At 44.3% G+C, this 22,053-nt stretch overlaps 1 long non-coding RNA gene across 1 annotated transcript; it reads left to right on the top strand.

The window, feature by feature from the left end:
- Positions 1-2,395: 2,395 nt before the first annotated feature.
- Positions 2,396-21,363, top strand: LOC108800682. The gene is made up of 2 exons (XR_001942115.1): positions 2,396-2,488; positions 21,351-21,363. It is a non-coding gene; the product is annotated as an uncharacterized LOC108800682 (long non-coding RNA).
- Positions 21,364-22,053: the final 690 nt, after the last annotated feature.

Below are 22,053 nucleotides of genomic sequence, written 5' to 3'. Positions count from 1 at the left end.
CTCTGCTTAAAGCACCTAAACATATGGGTGGATTAGGGGTTCCTGACACAAACACATACTACAAGGCCACACACCTCACCAGAGTTGTACACTGGCACCTCCATACATACTCGAAATTATGGGCAACACTAGAGAATGCAATACCTGCCACTCCTCTTACATCATTGGTATGGCTTAGAGACACCCAGTGGTCCATCACTATAAAGAACCATCCACTCATTGGGGCAACTTTAGCGGTCTTCTCCGCCGAACGGCGCCGCAACATTCTCACCTCATCACACAGTCCCATGGAACCCTTAATGCACAACCAGGACTTCCCTCCAGGTTCCACCAGAGAATTCCTATTGCATTGGTCCCAGGAACCCCCCCTCCGAGCTCATCTATTTTTCAAATCCAGTAAATTCCTTGATAAAGCTAACCTTTCAGAACTCACGAGGAGGGGGCTCACTCCCCTGGTGCATATACCTGCAGATACGGCACTTCCTCACGTCCCACACACGCAAAGCATCCACCTCTAGAACCCTGACCCCCTTCGAAAGACTCTGCCTAGGGAAAGGCTGGACTGGACACTTAATCTCATGGCTACATGACCTGATACGAGACTATTCTTCCCCACAAATAACTCGCCCACACTCTAAATGGGAGCAGACCCTCCACACCACACTCTCCGACGAAACCTGGGCTGACATATGCACAACAGCTCACAAATGTACTATTAATAGCAGAATGCAAGAAACGAACTACAAACTTCTCACATCTTGGTACAGGACGCCCCACACACTACACCGCATTTACCCATCAGTATCCCAGTTATGCTGGAGATGCCACACGGAAAAGGGCACCCTTACCCATATCTTCTGGTCCTGCTCCCTCATTCAACCCTTCTGGGAAAAAGTATTTGCAGCCATTCACAAAATAACCGGAGCCGCACTCCCCTTCACCGTCACAGTCGCTCTCTTACATTGGGTACCCGATCGCCCCAAGGGTGCATTTAAAACACTCCATAGACACCTCATCAATGCTGCACGCACTATCATCCCTCGCCACTGGAAGACAGACCATACACCCACTATACGAGAATGGTTGTCACAAGTGGGCCACGTATTTGAGATGGAGGAACTTCAAGCTACTAGACAAGACTCCCTAGATGCCTTCAGATCAAAATGGATCTGCTGGTCTTATTTCATTGGCACTGCTGCTTTTACTGCCTTACACTGAAACGCTTTGCACGAAGCATGGGAAAAGAGGCGGCCTCATCCCCCCGTTGTCACACAGGCCCCCCTTAAACAATACCCTAACACTTACCACCCCAACCCTCCCACCCGTGACCTATCCCTCTTTCCCTCTCCCTATGCTCCCACCCTAACCTTTCACAACTCAGTTGTAATGGTTGATCCATACTCTGAGTTCCCGAACCCCCCAAAGGTCGGCAACAACATCCCGCTGACGTGTCGCAGTTGTGGTGACAGGTCAACGAACAATAGGAGCAAAAGAACTCGCCTATAATGTGACGCACATGATCCCATGAATACTGACTAATGGCTCCAGGAAACGGCCGTAAGGGTAGTTCCCGGTTTTGCTTCTTATCTTGTCTATAAACAGAATTGAATACTCACACTTCTGGTTATTTCAGTACCTGTTGTAATCCCAGATATGGGCTCACAGTATTACTTTGTTTGTTGGTTTGTATGTATGAATACATACCTTTTTGTACCCTTTATAAAACTCAATAAATATTATTTGAAACAAAAAAGTGACATTTCAGGACCGAACAGTTGTTTCAGGGCAGATCAGTTCTCCTGCACATATGATTTGCGATGCCGATCTGCCCTGGAACTGCTGAGAAAGGGTTGGAATGCTTGACCTAATGGCGGTCACACATTCCACCGCCAAAAAACTGGGCGGGATTACATAAAAATGTGTGACCACGTCACCGCTCACACACTGTAACTTAGTCGCAAACTTTGATAGAACACCGCCATAAGGGGGGGTACAGCCGGTACCCATGTGAGGGGTCTGTGCAGCCTGGGGGGCCTCTTACATGAGTATCAGCTGTACCAGTGGCGGCATGGCAGAGGTGACAGGGGAGGGGGTGGAGGAGGCCGGGCCCCAGCAGCAGCAGGTAATAGGAGTTGGGAGGAGGTACAGCGAAAGGGACCCCGGTGACTAGCCTACCTGAGGTCCTGCAGAGCCCACCATAGAGAGTCTCAGATGGGCTGTGCAGGATCTATGGTGTGCTCTGCAGGGTCACTCTCAGGTGGGCTTCCGGTGCGTCACTAAGCCCGGTGCGTCACTAAGCCCGACGCGTCACTAAGCCCCGGCGCGTCACTAAGCCCCGGGGCCCGGTGCGTCACTTTTTCAAATTAAATGTTTATTCAGATTTTGCAGGTTAATACAAATCGCTGACTCGAGTATAAGCCGAGGGGGGCATTTTTCAGCACAAAAAATGTGCTGAAAAACTCTGCTTATACTCAAGTATACACGGTAAGTATTAGAAATGAACACTTTGACTATTTCAGCCAGACGGTACAGTGATTTCCTTGGCTTGCAGAGCCACAAACTCATCTGAGGATTTAAAGTGTAACCAGCATGCCCACGTTTTGTAAAAGCTGCTATATTCATCTTTATGAGCATGAGTAAGTTCTTCCATCAGCCTCAATGTATCTACGCAACTCAACCACTCCGCCACAGTTGGCATTTGGGAGGAGCGCAAGTGTTTTGGAATGAGAGCTTTGGCGGCATTGAGCATGAAGGGTACTATGGTCTTTTTGTATGTGCGCCTTGAAAGGGGGTTAAGATGGAAGAGGCGTATCCATGGGTCTAAAGGCGTGGGAATGCCACTTATGGAGGTTATGAGGCGTGTGATTTCCCTCCAGTACCGCTGTGCTAACGGGCATTGCCACCATATGTGGGCAAAGGTGCCCACTGCACCGCATGTTCGCCAGCATAAGAAAGAGGTCGCAGGAGAAATGGCGTGCAGGGTGTGCGGAACCAGGTATGGTTAAATGGTTAACCATCTGGCTGGAAGTTTATAGTTCACTTCCATCATATAACTATCTGATGATACAGATGAGCACATTTGCAATATTTTAGATTGTTGAGCAGGGAATAGCGGGTGGTGGAGTTCTTGCTCCCATTTCTTTATGAAAGGTGGTGGTGTTGTATCCGTGAGATTGTGAAGGATCTTATAAGTCACAGAGAGGCCATGACTTAGAGGAGTGGGTGACCCCAGGATAGATTCAAAGGGCAAAAAACTTGTATGAGACCGGCGAGGTCTGTGGAGTGAGAAAACAAAGTGTTGGAGCTGTCTGTGTCTCCAGAAGTCCATTGGATGTACCCCCCATTTATCTCTCGGAGATTGTAGAGAGCAGAGCTCAGTTCCTTGTATAACGTCTCCTAGGTGTAAGCATGTAGATTCTGTCCAGGATAGGAAGAGAGCATCAGTTTTCCCGGGTGGGAAGTAATCTGAGTTCGTCAAGGGTAACAAAGTTGAATTATAAGGCCAGTTGTATAGGTTGTGCAGACGCTCCCACGTTAATCCAGTGCGTTTCTAAGCCCTGAGTCCAGTGCGTTTCTAAGCCCTGAGTCCAGTGCGTTTCTAAGCCCTGAGTCCAGTGCGTTTCTAAGCCCACATATACCTATATACATGCTATACATAGCATAAAGGTAAAAAAACGGTATATGCAGTGTTATCTTTATTTTAGATGTCAAAAGGGTTTTGTGGCTCCTGGTGTTTTCTTTTCTGTGGGAAATGGGTCCAAATGGCTCTTTTGAGTGTTTAAGGTTGCTGACCCCTGGTCTAGACCATTAAGGTCCCCACACGCCTTACGATATCCCGCGATCGTACGATTATCGTAAGGTGTGTGGAAGCCGTGCGACCTCTACTACTGTAAGGTCGCACGACTTTAAACTTACGGACATGTTCGAAAACTTACCGAGCATCGTACGATGTTCGGCGGGTTTGTGGCATGTCCGTACGATAAAAGCCATACGGGCCAGTGTGCGCAAGCGCACACTGCCCGTTCAGCATTGCGGCCATCGGAAGCCTGCCCCTCAGGGGGCGTGGCTTGCGATCATCGCAAGTACGATCTGCCTATGCAAGTACCTTACAACCATCGCAAGACAAAAGTCTTGCGATGGTTGTAAGGTGTGTGCCTAGCCATAGACCTAGTGTTTTTTTTTTTACTATCATCAGCATTGTGCAACACAGGTGTTGTGTATGACACAAAATTGTGTATCACTTTGTGACAATTTCACATTTTATACTATTTTTTTCACATTTTTTTGAGTTTGAAGCGCAGTGCTATTTTCTTTTTTCCTAGAAATCAGGGATGGCTGCTAAGTGTAGGTAGTGGGTCAGATGCGGAGCTCACAAACACCACGTCCGCTCACATCACCGGCTAGCCACGCCCCCAAACACATCTGTTTAATGGGCGGTGTGATTTAATTATAACTAGAAGTGATGAATTTCAACAAACTGAGGGGACGACAAGGTTTCCTAATTAGTTTTGGGGTGCCCAGACCTCATTACAGTTACAGTGCGTCCAGACACTGCTGGACTGTATGTGTGGGTGTAATGCTCTGGACTACAAATCCCAGAGACGTCAAGCTTATCCCAAGGATGAGCCCAGCTGTAAAGCTTGGCAAAACTTTCATTTCTATTTGTTGTCTGTTCTTGCAGTAAACTTCAAGGAAACTGACCCAGTAGCATTTAAAAGTACTTTACTTGGCAAAAATGCTGCGTGTACAAACTTAGTTACAGGAAAAGCAAACAAATACATAAACAAGACAGGCTGCTACAAACTATAACATGCACCCACTACACTATCTTCTAGTACATGTATGATTTCTAGGAGGGGAAACGCTGAAAATGTACTTGGCTCAGGCTGCAGGCTCCACAAATTCCGTGATGAGCAGGACTTGGCCTAGGAAGAATGGCTTCTCGTTGTATCCTTTTGTATGTCCTGGTCTTGAAGCAAGTCCTCTCGTCTTGTGAAGCGTCCTCGTACTGTCCCCCTCCTGTGAAGCCCTGGTCTGGTGAAGTGCTGTGCTCCTCAACCTTTCAGCTACTGGCTTTTTATTGAGAGAAAACTGGCCTAAAACTTTGGAAGCGCCACCCCTTTCACCTTTAGGAAAATGCAATACATTTCACTTTCCCACCTCTAGGTGGCAGCGCTGTACCATAAATTGCCATCAGTAGTCCAGATTTGATTTGAGTCTTGACCAGGCTAGGTGTCACTGTTTACGATCACCATCCCATTGTGATACGAATCAATACAGGACAAGCTACACCATTGTGAAAAACCAGTATGGTTTGTTTAGGTGGCACCTTCCATTGTATGAACCCAGTTTCTATCAACAAACAAACAAAACCTCTGTCTTTATTGCAAATCTATGTGTGTCTGAAAGTCCACTAAGATATATCGCAACACATTGCGCCCTAGACTATTTCAGACACCACACAGGAAAAATGAGTGTACCCTAACCACTAATGACACTCATACCAAACATTCATTCACAATAGATACAACAACCCCCCAAGTTCCTCTACTAAAGAGGTGTTTCAATCTTTTGGCAAAGTTCATGAGAGAAAGTCCAGTCTTGTAGGCTTATTCTCCTCAGTTCCCGTTGTCTTCCTCTTCTCTTCATCCTGAAGCCACTTTCTCCATGGGTCAAATCGGAGACAGCCTATGGAGTGGAAAACAGAGTGTGTAATATGTTCATTACAACAACACAAAAAACAGTAGACCCCGGCCCTTCCGCTACAATCTCTCCTTTAACTGGCTTCTTGCCTCTCCTCTCTCTGACCAATACTTTGCCAACTGTTTGTACCCATTTGTGATCCTCCCAAAGAACATCAATAGGGAGGAGAGGAAATATACTGATATTTCCCAGTGTCATATTACAATTTATTTTGGAAGGTTTGACATTATAGAGCTTCACTTTCCACTCTGACTGAGAAGTGTCAACTAACCAGTCAGAGTCCCAATCACTATCCTGAAGCTCATCTGCCAATGCAAATATAACTTCAAACCTTCCTGCCAGATCTCCTCTTATTCCTAGATAGGCCTCAGTTTCAGACATATCAGACATTGTTTCAATTTCATGGGAAGCAGTGATCTGGTAAGCATTAGGACCCGTTCTTTTAGGAACATCATGTAAATACTGTATTCTGCACTCCAGCTGTGGAACCTGTGCTCCAGCCCCCACTATCCTCCTCATACGGTGTGCATTTGGCTATCGGTTTAGAATTTAACAACAGAATTGCCTGTATAAGGACCCGATCCCACCCCCTCAGTGTATGTGTGGGTGTAAGCTTGCGTATCTGGTCCTTCAATAGCCCGTTGTATTTTTCAATTAACCCAGCCGCCTGTGAATGGTATGGGTAGTGGCACAGCCAGTAGACTCCAGAATCTTTGGTCATCTCTTGCTCTGTAGATCCGGTAGAGTGCAAACTTTGAACTTCCCTTGGGTAGCCATAGGCAACGATGATCTTCTGGAGCAAATGGAGCATTGCAGCTTGATCTGCTCGCTTACAAGGTCGGACAAGCAAATGTCCTGAATAGGTGTCAACTGTAGTGCAACAATATCTCAGTCCATTGTTTCCTCGGGGCAGGGGACCGATAAGGTCAACCTGCCAAATCTCTGCATGCCTCTCGCCCCTTTCGATGCTCCTGGTGGAATACCTTTGTAGTTGCCATTGTTGCACTTCTCCACACACTGCACAGTTTCCTATCATAGTCTTTATCATATCCATGGTTATGGGCAATCCTCTTCGCTGCTCACAGTTCTGCCCCAAATGTCCTGATTGCTTGTGGGCCCAGCTGGCCAAGTTCATCAAAACTGGATCAATTGGCACAACTGCAGCCACCTTTGTAATCTCATTCTTCTGCAAACTGCAGGATCTGGTATCATCCTGCTCAACTACATCCAGCTGAAACTGTTCTCCTGGTCTCATCAGTCTCAGTCCTTTGTGCTGAAAAGTGACTTCTTTAGCAGCAAGGAATGCATTCTGCTGTTTAGAATCACATAAAACTCAGTCTTTTTCCATGTCCCATTGTATATGGGCCTCAATATCAGTCCACGATGTGGGATGAACGATCTCCAGAATCCCACGACTCCAATTAATTTCTGGGCTTCCTGTTTCAAAGTAAGAGGTAACAATCCCTGCATAGTTTGCACAACTGTTTCTGGAATTTTCCTCTGTAGCCCAGTCCACATCATTCTCTTCTCCCACACATGTAATGGCTTTAGTAGATACTGGAGCTGAAGTCACACTTTTACATGGTGATCCCTCCCATCACAAAGGAGGAGTGATTTATGTAGAAGGTTTGGGAGGGCAGACCACACCAGCAATTAGGACACGGGTGAAACTGGCTATTGGAAAGGGACCGGGATTTTGGACAAATGTTTTAGTGTCAGAATTGCCTGAAAATATTCTTGGTATGGATGTACTTCAAGGTCAGTCAATCCAGACTGAACGCGGTAAATTCTTTGGCTCTGTTGGGTGAGGTTGCCCGCTTTTCTCTTTCGGCTGAGGTTTTTACCACAGTCATGCAAGATTTGATGACCCAAATTACCCAGTTATTTGCTGACTTTAATCACAGAGGCCATTAACACACGCTCTTGTGTCCTTTCCTGCAGATTCTAGGCTGTTTTATCTCTTTTAGATAGCCTACTAAATCCAAAAAATAAAAATGTATTATTATTATTATTATTAATTATTTGTAAATGTGCCTTTTTGCAAAACAGTGAAAACCGAAGGTAAGAAAAACTGTATATAAGCAACTTACGCCAAACATTTGGAGCTTGGCGTCACACCTATGCATTGCAGGAATGCCCAATCACAGCGCTGAGTAAGCTGTGTGTTGTGATGAAAGTTTTTAGAAAAGTTTTTGAAAAAGAAAATTGCACATGCACAGTAGCTTGTGTGTAATGCACAACATAGCATGAACCTGCTGTTGTAAATGGGCCCTTAGTGTGTTGGTACACCGCGGTGCACCAACACACGTAACGTGCATTACCTCTGTGTGTGTGGGTTTTTTTTTTTTTTTTTAAAAGTATTGTTATCAGAGGTCTAAACCCCTGATGTTTCTTTTTTGGATGGAGAAGGATTGAGAATACAGAGTCCTCAATCACATTGTCCTCTACTGCCAGGCACTTACTACTGGACGTAGAAGTGCTGTGTACTCTGCACAAACGGAGAGTTCATTCCCAAACTAGAGTTTAACCGCTCTTGTGGGGGAGGAGATTCCATCTCGTGATGCTGTCCTGGAAGACTAATGGAAATAGAGTTACCGGTAAGTCCTAACTCTGAATTTTATAACAATTTTTGGGGACAGATAAAGCTTTCTTTTGGTGGTATTTAATCACCACTGGGGTTTTTATTTTTTATTATATATTTTTTTACATTGTTATGAAACGTTTATTACCCAATTTGTTTGGGTAAAATATAAAAGACGGGGTCACGTCGGTTAAATAGACACCAAACATGTCAAACGTAAAAATTTTGCGCACCCCTGAAATCGCAAAAAACTACCATCTCCAAAATTGACCATAGGCGACGCTTTAAAAGCTTTTACCGCTCATCAGTTCAGTGTTATCAGTGATTGATGGCCCTAGAATTATTGCTCTGCGTTCGTTCGCGGCGATATGTAACGTGCGGCGTAATGGGCAAAATCATCCTTTTCGCATGTATGCACACCCGACGCATGTTTGCACGCGTGTATGTATGGATGGGGACTTTAAACATTAAAAAAAAAATGTTTTATTCTTTTTTTATGTGTAACTTACATTTTGGGGGAAACTTTAATTTTTTTTCCACTTTAATTTATTGCTATCACATAGGGGGCTATTAAACCCCCCTATGTGATAGCAAAGGATGTGACAGGTCCTCTTTATGGAGACATCGGTCTCCAAGACCCCTAATGTTACCTAGGACCCCAGAAGAAGCTGATGAAGCAGAGATCTGCTTCATCAGCTTTTCTCCAAGCTGAAGCTGGAGAGTGAAACAGGAATGCGGAAGTGATGTAATATACATCATGTCCGCATTCTTACAGCAGAGAGGGGACCGGAGAGAGATCCTGTACCGATCTCCCTCTGATCCCCTGTCACAGAGGCACTATGCTGGTCCCGGGCTCGCACCAGGCACATCGGAGCCCGGGATCAGCGTGACAACGGGAAGGTGTATGGGCAGCTTTACCTTGACCTATAGCAGAAGGGAATGTAGCCGACCTAAGCCTTGCACTGGTGGCAGTGAAAGAGTTAAAAGTGGTTAAACTGCTATTGAGGTGTAAGCTTTGCTTATAGAACGCATGAAGCAAATGGCTGTACTGTTAAATTAAAGTTGTGACGGTTTTCTAGAAGCTTTCCATCTCATTTCTAACACATGTCTCATGTCCGTTCATATGTATAATGCACTTTTGCTAAAATGCCAGACTGCAAAACCCTAATGTAAAAAGCATTTAATCTACATGGATTCAAGGGCCAACGTCTCTTCTAATCATCTCTGAACAATGACATCAAGGATGCTACTGGGAGCAAGAGCACCAATTTTCCCCAGTGGAAGAAGCCTAAGGAACAGACTGCAAAGTCTTCTCCCTCCTTCTATCCTTCCTATCTGTTAAGAAACATGGCTTTTGTTTCTTCACATCCTCAACCCCCACGTGCAAGTTCTTTCCTAGACCAGCAGTCCCAGGCTGTCCTACCTAGTTGCTGGCCTCTACACTAGCCCTGCTACATTCGTCGGATACTTAGACAGTGTCCTGTTAAGAAAGTGGTTGGCACATGATCTTTCAGACATGAGGTTGACCATCCAGGTATTAGTGATTCAGATGACTCCTGAACCTTCACAAATTGTTGCTGGAACAGACTAGTATGAGTATCTGCATCTAGTTCTGAACACAGCTTAGATCAGAGTGTTCATTCTAGAGGAAAACCTTTAGACACTCTCGTCTCAGATCCACTTCTGGAGCTGTTCCTGGAGGAGATTGTCCCTGGTCTGGTAGCTATGAAATCGGGCTCTGGAGTTCCTTCCTTCCCATCCTTTGAATGATGCTCGTGATGGACAACAGGCTGTAGAGAACTCCTGGGCTGCCTGAGTCTCATCTCCCAAACAACATTCTGGAACATTTTGAAGTCTTCACCACAATACTTGACTTGGAGACTCCGGATGATGACTTCCTGGCCTTCAGGCTCAACAACAAACTAAAACAACTATAAGGTAGCATTCCATCATAGATTACATTTCACAGGTCACCTCTCTATTTCTAACCCTGTCGCCGAACGTGTGCCTTCTGGGGTTGGTGGAGGAGTTAGCTCCAATCAATTCTGAACGCACACTTTTAGCCCTAGCTTTGTTCTATGCCCGCAAGGCTATTGCTATGTGCTGGAAGAAGCCTGCTCCTCCAACTATGGCTTTCTGGAAAAAACTGGTTTATGACAACTTACCATTGTACCAAGACACATGTCCACAGAGGATGCCCAGATAAGTTTCACAAAGTTTGGGATAGCTGGTTGGGATGTACTGACTCTGCAGTAGATATGGATGCATAAGGTTTTGGGGACTTGTTAGTCCTTTATATGGGACATGGATATATTTGTATCATTGCTATGTTACCAGGCTATGAGCGGTCCCATGTTCCACCACTGGATCCCCCCTTTTATTATTTTTCTCTCATTACTAAGTCTTAGCCATGTATGTATATATGGTCCATTGTCTCGCTATGTGAGCTACCTTGGGAAACGCTCCCCTCCACCTGTACTGTGTTTTTAAATTTTCCCCTTTTTTATTTTCTATTTTTGTTTTACTTTTACCTTGCCGTTTTCTGTTTTGTTAACTGTATTGCTATGACTGGTGCCCATGTGAATAGGATGCACTGTTTGTACTTAAAATGTGTAAAACAAACTGTTTTCTCAAAAAAAAAAACTATAGGGTCTGCGCTCATATAACCCAACACACAACAGCAGCATGCAATAAGGAATTATATTTTTAGTTCATCTAATAAGTGTAGCACTTAAATAACCAAAAATCACCCTTGTGACTTCTAGATGCACAGAATAACCATCAGTGAAGAGTAAAAGTGGTAACTGCAAAATGATAAGACCCTAAGATGACAGAGGTCAGTCTGAGTATGTGAATAAGCAATTGCCAAACTGTCTAGTCTCTTGCGGTCTTGGGTATTATGAATTTCAGAAGAGCAACCCTTAGACTTCCAGCATACATTGGCATATACCCAAAATTTGCAGTATCCACAAACAACTATCCACATCAATTCTGTGCTGAGTGCAATGCACAATAATCAGTGTTAAGTACAGTAAACAGTGCAACAAAATAAACCTCTAAAGATGCCCACACACCTTACAATTTATCTGCAGATTTTCTATGGTCAGGTGGAAAAAGTGCTACAGATTGGCCCAGGTGGAGATTCCTCCATCCACACAGTTTAATGTAGATGGAGGAATCTGTTGCACCTTTTCCATCTGACCACAGAATCTGCAGATAAATTGTAAGGTGTGTGGGCACCTTAAGAAAGCTGCTATAATCTCCTACAAATGACAAAATAATTGAATTGAGAAAGCTGATTGGATGACCAGTGAAACATCTTCAAAAAAAATACAGCAAGCCCAGTTGCCTTGACTTATTTTTTACAGATATACCATGACCTGGATGAATGAGAACCTTCACAGTTAATGGTAAGAGAGTTAAGTATGAAGACAATAATCCCGCTGATTTATTTAATCGAGTTCCAGACTTTCAGAGCATGTTTCATGTGATTGCTCAAGGTTTTTGGCCTGTCACAGAAAGGAAGCCAAGGTAAAGCTGTCAGCTATAAGGAGCACGTGGGCATTTCCAATAAGATCCACAGTGGGAAGTTTATCCTTCTGATGAAAAGAAATAAGTGGGAAAAGTTGATAATAAAGCCATATGTTAGGCAATCCAATACCTCCATCTCTTTTATGTTTATATAAAGTGGCTCTCGAAACTCTAGCCTTCAAGGGGTGCCAAACAAAACCTAATATACTCGACTGCAAGGAACGTAGGGCAGATGGTGGTATCGCCACAGGCAGTGTTGGATAAAAAAGTACAAGAGTTTATGTAGTAACGTCATCTTAAACTCTGCCAATCAGGAGAGATTGAGATTCTGCCATTAGGTGTTTCAAGGAGCGAAAGAGTGGTATGTAATTTGCAACGTATAAAGTTTCATAGGAAGGCGTAATTTGTACCCCAAGATACTTTATGTAATTTTTCGCCCAAGAGAAGGTGTGGTTTGCACACAGATGGTCATATGAGGATTGGGGTAGATTCACTTTCAAAGCAGCGGATTTGCTCCTGTTGACTGTAAGACTAGATATAATAGGGAAACGTTGTAATAGAGCCGGAAGATTTGGGACAGTGGTATGAGGTTGAGTAAAGGTAAGCATGAGATCATCTGCGAATACGCTGGTTTTGTGTTCGACCCCCGCTAATTCAATACCCTTAATATTGGGGTTAGAACGTATGAGAAGGGCCAGAGGTTCAATAGCTAATACAAAAAGTGCTGGAGATAAAGGGAATCTCTGACGTGTGCCCCGGGCAATAGGAAAGGCTTGAGACGTACACCCCAGATATTAACCTGGGCTGTAGGGTTGGAATAGAGCGTTTGGAGCCATGCCATAAAGGATCCATTAAGGCCCCATTTCCCTAAAACATACGTTAAATAATCCCAAGATATGGAGTCGAAGGCTCTCTGAAGGTCTAAGGACAATAAAAAACCTGGAATGCCCCTAGACTTAAGGACATCAATAACATGTACAATTGTCCGGACATTATCGCTAGCCTGTCTTCGTGGGATAAATCCTACCTGATCTCCATGTACAAGTGTGGGTAAGAAAGTGTTGATGCGCGTGGCCAAGAATTCCGTTAGTATTTTTTATGTCAATATTTAAAAGTGAAATTGGTCTGTAGTTGCCAGGATCCAAGGGATCCTTGTCAGGTTTCGGGACCATGGCAATATACGCCAGAAGTGGGGAAGAGTGTAATGCTAGGCCAGTTTCAAGCGAGTTATATAGAGATGTTAACCTGGGGGTCAGCTAGCTTTTTATAATACAAGGCCAAAAAGCCATCCGGACCCAGTGCTTTTGAAGGTTTGAGGTTCTTAATCGATGCAATAACTTCCTCATCTAGTATGCCAGTGTTCAAGAGTTCTAAATCGTCTCGAGAAATCTGTGGGAGATTGATGGCGGTAAAAAGCTAATCAGCGGTGAAGTGCTAAAATCTTAACTGGGTTTGCTGTAACGTTACCTTGGGAGTTGGGTAGGTAGTGTGTTGAGTTTCTTCCCCAGCAGGGAGCAAGGTTTATTAGCTCTGGAATAGAATTTGTGTTTAGACCACCGCAGACTCTTTTCTGACTGCTGGTTTAACAGCAAATTCAACTGGGTTTTCACGGAGGACATCTGTGCAAATACTTTACGGTCATATTTGGCCTTCAAGGAGTTGTCCAGGCGGTCCAATTGTTCCTGCAAAGCCCCAATTTTCCGCAAACATTCCCGCTTCCTGCGAGTAGATAATTCAGTCCGATGTCCTCTCATGGTAACTTTATGCGCTTCCCATAAACTCACTGGAGACGAAACTGAACCCTCGTTATCCTCAAAATGTTGACAAGCACATAGTTCGATATAGGGTAAATTATCAATAGTGGAAAGTAAAGAGTCATTAAGTTGCCAGTGGCAAGGTCTAGCACCTTCTAGGTCAAAATGTACCATATTGGGGGCATGATCCGACCAAGGGGTTATTTTGATTCTTGCTGCAGTGAACGAGGGTATAGAGTGCTGAGTAGTAAAAATATGATCTATTCTACAAAAACATCTGATGGGGGGTTAGAGAAGTATGTATAATCTTTCGTGTTGGGGTTCAGTTCCCGCCACACATGAACTAAGTGGTTATCACTCAGCATAGCAGAGAGCAGGGGGCCGTCAAAAGATAGGGTCCGGTCCCTAGGCTGTGCCCCAATCTTCCCCGTTTTGTCTTGCTCAGGATTGATCACCAAATTGGTGTCTCCTGCCAGTAACAGAAGTCCTCTAGCGTGATGTTTAATCACTTGAAATAAATGTGAGAGAAACCTAAGTTGATGTGCGTTAGGAGTGTAGTAGGAAACAATGGTAACCTCGACATCAAGTATTGTCCCCAAGAGGATAATATAACGACCTGTCGGGCCCACAATTTATCACAGATAAAGGGGATGGTTTTGCTGAAGGCAATCAATACTCCTTGTTTCGTCTCTTTAAAGTTAGCACAATAAAACTGGGGGAAGTTCTTGTGTAGGTATTTCGGACAGGAGGTGGTGGCAAATTTAGTCTCTTGCAGGTAGACTATATCTTCGTGACAAGATGAATAGTAAGTAAACGCTTTGTTACGTTTAGAGGGGGACTTCAGGCCTTGTACATTTATGGGAGATCAGGGTGAATTTAGCAGCCATCATTCATAGTCTTTGGGAGCAAAAATAACAATGCATCAACCTCATACCACTTAGGAGATGGAACCGGAGAAGAGCCACCAACAGGTATAGGAGGTCACCAGATCCAAAGAGAGGGAGATAAGAGACAAGTAAATAACAAAACCATAGAAACAGAGAATTGACGGATTTAAAGAAAGCAATTATGCATCTTGTATCAAACTGTCCTACAGGACAGGAGGGACAATTAACTGGGCAGGGGAAACCCATCCCATTGCCTGTCATGGTGGGGGGCATCATCCACCGGCTCCCTTGAGAACTAGAAAATTATAAATCAATAACTAAACTAATACCGTATGCCAATCAGACCCGAGGGGTCTGATATAATAGTAACAGTAGTGTCATATATGTAGTAAAGGCGAAAAACATATCAATATGGAACCTTGTGTGACACTCTGTGCTCATAAGGCTAAGCTACTCAATCTGGTAGAGAAAGGTAAGCTGATGTCAGCCATGTATAACAAAGGCAACGGTGAGTCACATAAACTGTAAAATGCAATCGTATCTAAGCAAGTAAACCTGTAAAAACATGGAAACGTTCCAACCCCCTACTGGGGACACAGTTGTAGAAAAAAAAAACAGTAAGGTAGGAAAGTCCATCTTCAAGTTGGGTCAGGGATAGGCGGGAAGTTCCTCAGTTGCCGTGATGGACGGGGATCGGCGTCCCTGTTTCATTTCCCAAATAGGACTCAGCTGGGGAGAGCGATGGCTAGAAGTAAGTTGCGACAATGTTGGTGATGGAGGGGGTAGCAGTTCCAAGTCAGCAAAACCTTGAGCAATTCTTTGGGAGTGGACACAACAAACGACTTTCCAGAGATGGCGAGGAGAAGTTTGATGGGAAAGCCTCAGCGGTAGGTAATGCCATTAGATCGGAGGTTGTCTAGGTATGGCTTCAATTCTCTATGCCATTGAATAGTACTTAGAAATACAATGGTGAGTTGCTACCTCAGTGGTCACCGGGTGTAACCTCTCCCCCTTTAGGTAATAACCATTTGGAACAACACACAGAAAAGTGGGGTTTTTTTGAGAGGTATAACACCAACACTTGATTTCTTTGATATAAAAAAATATTTATTTGACATATAATAAAACATGTGTACATTTCATGAAATAGAATCTTAGTTCATTATCATAAGTACATTAAAACCATTGCATCCTAGTTCCAATTCATTTTGTTCATGCGCATTCATTTGGGAGATCCATGTATCCAATCCCTACGCGTTTCGCATATTGCTTCCTCAGGGGAGCATGGATCTGTCTAATAGGAGATTTTGAATTAGTTTATCTAGATCACGCCATATATAAATCCATTCAGTCTAAACACCGAAGAAAACTGTGCTTCTGGCGGCTCCTCCGGACAGAGGGACACCCATCACCAAGATCACCCCCATAGCCCAATCACCTCTCACTTACCACCCGATGGGATTCCCGGATGCGGATAAAATTCCCCAGATCAAGTGTAGACAGGGATCGATATCCCGACGTCACCACTCCGTCCAGGGGTCAATTTGGGGGCCCTAGGGCCACAAAAGAGTGTGCCCGTGGAACGAACAAATTTTTTGGAGAGCCGCCTGTGCCGAGGAATTAGTTGAGCTATTATATCTCTCTATAGGACGTCATACCTCCTATCGTGTATGTTCATATTCATGTACATATATGTGTGTGTACTCGTATTTATAAGTATTAGGTGGATCATTGGCCCAAGATGACCTTTTTACCCGTCTAACCTAATGGGTCCATGTGTCTTCCATATTCTTTAATCCTTTTATAAATCCAGTGCTATGTTATTATGGTCCTATGTCAAATATTAGGACAGAAATCATCATAATAAACCACTTTATGTGGGTATAAATAAAACGTGGCACACCAAAAAAAAAAAAAGGGTGTTTTATTGCAGTGACTCATTGTGTTTGAAAGTTCCTAAATAAAGAGGAGGGGTGATAAACCCCATCTAGTGTTCCATCCCTATCTGTTTATATGTATTACTGTAAGTGTGTAGTGTCACCATGATCATAATAGTGAATTGAGTGAAAATTACTCGTAGAGTGGACGAAGCATACATCCACTTCTAAGTGATATGTTAGTTTTATTCTTAGGTTTTTATGTGAAACAAACTTATTTGTAAAGGGAAGAAAAAATCTCTATTACTTGCTCCCCAATCAGGTGCCCGTCGTTCATATCCTCATCATTCTATTAGCCCTCCCCCCTCCACACATAATGCCTCACAAGGCCAACCAAACTTCATTAGTGCACCCAAAACTCCCCCCCTCCCCTCCCAGTAAAATGTCGTCCATATATGTAGCTCCACTTTTCATATTATAGGTAATTTATCATTGCTGGCATTATTATCCTGTTATCCGTCCCTCCATTATCTACACATTATCCACATACCTGTTGTTTTCAAGTCAGGACAATCCAGAGTATGTAGCCTGTATGTCACGTCCGTCTGCTTTTATGCTGCTCTAATCCTAACTCCTCGCATCTGCGGCTCGCCTCCAATGTCCGTCCCTCCCATCATCCCCTCTTATGTGGCCCCCACCGCGGACTTGACGCCCCACACCTGAGTGTGTTTGGACGCCCGTCCGCGGTGTGGACCTCAACTGCGCATGCGCAAAAACCTTGCGCCTGCGCATTAGTGTTTGGCCCGCCGTCGCTCTGGTAACACGGGACCACCCACAGTCAACCCCCTACATAGAGCGAACCGATGGTGGCCTGAGAGCTCAAATTGACTCATTCTAGTGGTTTTAATGCTATTCCTGCTTTTGGCCTCTGACACGCAAGTTTCCTCTCCTAGCTCGATTCTCAAGGTCTTCTAGCTTATCCAATGCAGCATTGAGATTAGTGGACATAGATTCCATTTCCCTTTTATGGGAATCTACTAGTGTAATTACAACATCCATTTTTCTTTGTAATATGTCAGTTCGGGCACCTATATCTCTTATCTCCTTAGTGAGAGTTGCAGTCAATTTGTCAGTAGCAGAATTGAGCTCTGTTTGTAAGCGAAACTTGTCTAATAAAGCAGAGTCTCGGGTTGCTAATAGAGGTGTCCCCTTGCTGCATGGGGTGGCTATCCATAGAAGAGGAGTCAAATACCTCAGGAGAGTGTTGTGGAGAGCCCTGCTCCTCTATAGTGCTTTGTGCGTCCGCCATCTTGGATCCACGCGGAGTATGCGACGGGACCTGCCGCTGCTCCTTACCTTTCTTGCCACCTGTCATTTCGTCTGATGTTCGTGCGGGGTGATGGCGAGGGGTCACACTTGCAGGCAAGCTGGCACAGGGATGCTGAAAGCATATGAATGTTCTACAGGGGTCGGTTGGTGCCATCTTACAGCCATCTTTCCCGGCAGCTAGCCACACCCCCTTTTTAAAGTTTTTTTTATATGTTACTTTCATTTTTTTAAATAATTTTTTACACTAACTTTGTTATCACACAGGGGGCTAACAAGCCCCCTATGTAATAGAAAAGAGGGTGTGACAGGTCCTCTTTGTGCTGACATTAGGGGTCTTTCAGACCCCTAATGTCACCTAGGGACCCCAAAGAAACGGATCTGCTTCCCAAGCTTATTCTCCTGGCTCCACAATACACATCACTTCCGAGTCCAGTGATCGGAGGAGGGATCAGCGGCTGGAAGCCTGCTGATCTCTCTCTGATTGTTGCGGGAAGACCCGCCGTGCCGGTCCCGGGCCCGCACAGGGGACAGCGTAGCCTAGGGAAGCCGCCGATCGGTACAAACGATGCGTTGGCTGTTTAAAATGGCACCAAGAACATGGCTGCAGCAGCAGCTGTGTTCTTGGCATAACCACTTCTGTGTCCGGCCGTCCGCAGCAAGTGGTTAAAACGTCAATATGATATATACAGGAAAGAAGACTTTTTTAAAAACAAATTTACAGGGCTTGAAAAATTTTAGGGTGTCTCACCAGTCAGTCAAAAATGTCACCAGTCAGCATGACCGGACTATAGCCTTGCAATTTATGTTAACATTTTTTGGGACAGATAGAGCTTTCTTTTGGAGGTATATAATCGCCACTGGGGGGGTTTACTAATACAATGAAAAAAGTACCGTAAATGTAAAAAACAACGTTTCCCTACGTTATGTTATAAAATATTTATTCTTACCCATATTTTTGTTAAAACATAAAAGTCAGGGTCACGTCGGGTAAATAGACACCAAACATGTCAAGCCTTGCGTGCGCCCGCAAAATCACAATAAACGCCCATAGGCGACGCTTAAAACACTTTTACTGCTCATCAGTTTAGTATTATCAGTGATTAATGGCTCTAAAATTATTGCTCTCACTCCGACGTTTGTGGCGATATGTAACGTGCGTCGTTTTCGCATGTAGGCGCACCCGACACATATGTGCGTGTGTATGTGGGGAGCAGGGACTTTAAAAAATTGTTTATTTTTTATGCTTTATTTTTTTTATGATTCTTTAATTTTTTTATTACTTTTTTTTTTTTTTTACACACAACTTTATTGCTATTACATGGGGGGCTAAGAAGCCCCCTATGTGATAGCCAATTTACATGACAGGTCCTCTTTATGGAGTCATCAGGGGTCTCCAATACCCCTAATGTCACCTAGGGACCCCCAGAGAAGCTGATGAAGCAGAGATCTGCTTCATCAGCTTCTGTAGCTGGAGAGTGAGACTGAATGCAGCAAGTGATGTAATATACATCACTTGCTGCATTCGGGGACTGAGAGGAGTTCAAAGAGAGATTGTATACTGAACTCCCTTTTGAACTCCTGTCACAGAGCCGTGCCGGTCCTGGCCGCATCGGGCACAACGGATTTTGGGACCGGCAGTGACAGCTGCTAATACAAGCGATCGAGCGTCTCCAGAGATGCCCGTATGCTTGAATGTAAAGCATACAACTACAACGGCCGGCCGGGAAGCTGCTCGTCGGGCTCCACCGTCCTCTCGTCACAGACGAGTGGATTTTTCAAGCCCTGCAAATTTATAACTATCACTCTAACCCATTCTAAATGTAAAAATCTACTGTCATGCATCCCCATTTCTTTCCATACAATATGTAATAGGGTAACTCCAATTTAAAAAATATAAATGAATAAACCATATGTAGTTGTTGCAAAAGCCATTTTGTAATTTTAATGTTAAAAATTACCTTTCCATTTAAAACATTAACCGCTGTAATGTGCTAAATCTTAAAACAAAACAATGCAGTATGGCGACCTGAAGGCATTCTGTCACTTTCTGTGTCTGTGATTGGCAGACTTTTATGTTTCCAGACATTTGCAGTAAGATACAATTTTAGTAGGGCTGTGCAAATTAACGATTAATTTCTCGATTAATCGTTAATCTTTTTGATCGATGACATTTTTTTTAATCGATTTTTTTGCATTTTTAAAAAAACTTTCTGCACGAGCGCCAGCCAAGGCATTGGCCTATACACATAGAGCACAGCAATGAAGAAATAAAATGAACTAGGATCACACTAATCCAGCACGTTATTATTCTCAGTTGCCACTCAAGCGGCGGCCATATTGAGTGGGGCACGTGAGATTATTAACGTGCTGGAGTAGTGTGATCCTAGTTCATTTTATTACTTCATTGCTGTGCTGTATGTGTATAGGCCAATGTAGTTGGATCTGTATGTGTGTTATAATCAAAATTAATCGATTAAAACAATTTTCGATTAATCGAACACGAACATTTTAATCATTACCAGCCCTAAATTTTAGGCATCCCTTGCAATAGGATTTTCATTTTTGATGAGATCTCTAACCCTCCTTAAGAGTTAATTACTACTAAAGGGATGCAGACAACACAGGAAGCCCACCAGCCAATTATTATGGACCCAGGAATCCGTTTGGAAACAAGAGAAAGTGTTAGGAAACTGCAACAAAGTTTGTTAAAACCCTTGCAATGTACACTGATTGCCCAGAGTGGATTGGATTTTTTTTTCTCAACAAAAGTGGAGTTAAGGAACAAAAGAGAGCGCCTCCATAGTGTAAAAATGTTATTTAATAGTAAAAACACGCAGCTCTAAGGCTGTACTTGCAACAGTTGGGTAGAATAAAAACCAGTAGAATAAGGTGAGAGGACCGAACCCCTGGCAGGGAGAATCTGGAGCGATGTAAAACACCAGTAACCTCGATCCCTGTGTTGGTAAACGGTTTACGCGTTTCTGGGGCACGTCCCCTTCATCAGGTCCCTGATGAAGGGGGCGTTTCCCCTAGAAACCCTGATGAAGGGGGCGTGCCCCAGAAACGCGTAAACCGTTTACTTTACCAATTTAGATGTAAACAATCCATTTCATATATCCATCTTGTTTCTTTGAGTTTCCTAATGTTCCCATTTGAGTTCATTTATTGAGTTCCCTCATGAGATTACTCCCTCTCCAGTGACCCTTAAAGGAGAACTATGGGGTTAAGGCTTTTCCCCATAGTTCTCCTTAGGGTAACGGGATAACACAAAGTAGCGTTCTCCCGTCACCCTAGGCTCAGTATACCACGAGCTGCTGCTCGCGGTATACTGAGACGCCGCAGCTGAAGCGGATCCCGACAATTATGCCGGGATCCTCCCAGCTGCGTGACTGGGCAGAGGCAGAGCAAGCTGTACCCTCCCCTGTCCGTTCCGCCAGTCAGCGCTGGCGGATAGGAGGGGGGAATCCAGCCCCTCCTCTGTCACGGCAGAGAGCCGTGACAGGATCGAGAGGTGAGCGAGCTCCGGTATGTGTTCGCTCACCTCCCGGTCTACTGAGCCGACCTGTGACAGTCTCATTGTCACAGGTCGGCTAGAACTATGAGGTGAGTGAAAAGCACTCACCTCATAGTTCTATTTTAATCCTTTCAACACACTAGTGGGGAATAGAGTTTATTTGACAACAGAGAGTTGTCAAATAAAGGGAAGAGAGGACTAGTCATAGTGGTGAGAGAATGAGCGTGGTAAGTACCATGCCATTATTTCAAAGTTGCAATCGTAAGGGGGGAGGGGGGAGGGAACACAGCAGATTCACTGGGAGGATTCCATGGCAGGGCTCTAAGATCTACCGGACTCAGGTCCTGTTCAATCAGCACCGATGGTTTGGGTTGTGACGAGGGAGGTGGGAACCAATCTAAGATTCTGGATAGGAGAGCGGCCTTATGGTATATCTCAAAGTCGGGCAGGCCCACCCCACCCTGGGATTTGTGTCTGCATAGAGTTTTATATTGAAAACGGGAATAGCCCTTTTGCCACATAAAACGATTTACCATGGAGCGTAAAGTACTAACAAAATGTTTCGGGTGGCCTTTAGGAATAGTTTAGAAAAGGTATAGAAGTTTTGGTAGGGTCTCCATCTTTAGGGTGTCAGGAGGGCTAAATAGTTTAGTTGGAAAAGATCCGATAAGTTAGACGGGATGGAGATGCCTAGATAGGTGAGGGACCGGGGTTGCCATTGGAAGGGAACTTTCACAGCCTGTTCATTTATAACTGGGGACACATAGTACTATGGGGGTTATTCACAAAGCTGCCGAAGGATCTAGCCATAGCTTCGGCTGATCCTTCGGCTAGCTTTGGTCCAGGAACCCCTTCGGTTGAGTAGAACTGAAGGGCT

Source organism: Nanorana parkeri, unplaced genomic scaffold (assembly GCF_000935625.1).
Source record: "Nanorana parkeri isolate BGI_ZX_2015 unplaced genomic scaffold, ASM93562v1 scaffold2097, whole genome shotgun sequence".
Classification (NCBI taxonomy): Eukaryota; Metazoa; Chordata; class Amphibia; order Anura; family Dicroglossidae; genus Nanorana; species Nanorana parkeri.
The sequence above is the reverse complement of the archived record's forward strand: the minus strand, read 5'-3'. Positions and strand labels throughout refer to the sequence as shown.